We start from the raw sequence: 1939 nt of genomic DNA on the forward strand, positions 1-1939 counted from the left end.
CGTGTTCGTCTTTTATTACACGTTTAAGCAAACATTATCCTAGAAACACAAAAGCCTCTCATTTCGGAGTGAAGTAACAATATATCAATTTTCCAAAACGAAATTAAGGAAGTAAATATGCAAATGTAGTATCTTTAGAGCAAAACTCTAAATGGAAGTTGGAAACTAATTTCGTTTGTTATCTTGTCATTTAGTCAACATTAACACAAATAGACAATATTAAAATTATTCATGAAATTTCAGAAGCTCGCTATTATTTTGTAATGAAGCCAACTTTTCCTTTTCATCGCCAGAGCCGATTGAGAAGTTCAGCTAACCGTTCGAGCTTTACACACGAATTGACATAAGCGTCGAACCCTTTCTATCACTTTTAAACTTCTTTATTTCTCTTTTACTTGGCAAGCCAACGTTTCTCAAATATCGACGACTGCCACAGAATATTTTAACTTTGAGTATATTTAAACCCAGCGCTCATATCAAATACATTTCCTTTGTATAATCTTACTTAAAAGTTCGCTCACTTCTCCATATGAAAAGTTTAGATTTCCTTTTCGTTCCTCTCTTATTTGCATTAAAAAATGAAAAGAAAAATATGTATGTCAACAACATATCGAAACGCGTTCGCCGAATGAAAGATGGTTATGAATAGTCAATTTCTCGGCAGATTGATGACACGCGATTTATTTAAGTAGTTGTCGAACAAAGGTATCGAAGAAGCTTCACTTTCAATCGTGAAAGGAGATGATGCCAATAAGGTAGTCGAATTTTCGCTCCAAAACGTGTCTGTCCTATATCGCTCAATGTCTTCTAATAACGACGAAATCGACGTGGAAGGTAACAACGTCTTTAGAAATATCTGAAGACGCCTAATTCTTCCAAATTTGTCTTTTTATAGCAGTCACGATAGTGACAATTACATTCACAAAATTGCGCACTATCAAACTATCTGAAATATTTAGCTTTAATTAAGAAAACTGGACGATTTTAAATGATTGACGTTAAGAGAATGCTGCAATTGCTATTGCCATTGCAATTGAAAAAATTTCAATGCGATTAGTAAATACCCTTTTTGATTCTAAACGAGAAGATGAACCCTTATGCTTCTGCTGCAACTGGAGTAAAGATCATCCGAGGGAAATTGGGCTACAACGACACCGCTCTTGAAACCTTGTCCCCTCCCCTAGCTATGCAGTAATTTCTCGACCTTCTGAGGCACTTTGGATTAATGAACGACCCCTTTAATGTTTATGAAGTTTCTTGAGGATTCTTAAAGGCTCTTATATGCAATTAAAAGTTCACAAAAGTTCCTGGACACATAATCTCGAGCTAAAATCATGGCAAAAAATTTTAAATTTGAACTTCACTTTAAAATGTGTAACAATTGATACAAGTTGCAAAAAGCTAAGAACTATGACAGTTGCTGGAGGCGGTGTTAGAGGACGTTCCAGGATGCGCATTCAAAGTTAGAAGAATTTGATCATTTTCAATCTGTTGGTGAACCAGGATGCTTAAGATGAAAAGATTCAAGGGGAACCAAATGAAGCTGAGGTGTATCGAGAAGAATTCAGCTTTATTTTTCTGTAAAGTGGCAAGAGCTCGAAAAGATGGTCGACTGACAAGTGGGAAGAAGAGGTACAAGTTACCGCAGTTTAATCTACCTAGTTTCAGTGGAGATTTGAAGGACTGACTTTGTTACTGGGGGCAATTCAAGACTGCATTAGGATAATGAAATCAGTACGATACATAAGTTCAACTATTTGAAGATGTCGATGGTTGTTGGAACTGAACTAGCAGCGAATGTGGATAGTCACTTCAAGGTAGGAGAAGTTGGTTATAAATTTGCTGTTAAAAAATTAAAGGAGAGGTATGGTCGTGAGGATCTTTACCTTCAAGTCGATGTAAGAAAGTTGCTGAAGCTTATAATTTCAAAGGCAACAAG

This window comes from Photinus pyralis, unplaced genomic scaffold, assembly GCF_008802855.1.
Source record: "Photinus pyralis isolate 1611_PpyrPB1 unplaced genomic scaffold, Ppyr1.3 Ppyr1.4_LG8, whole genome shotgun sequence".
NCBI lineage: Eukaryota > Metazoa > Arthropoda > Insecta > Coleoptera > Lampyridae > Photinus > Photinus pyralis.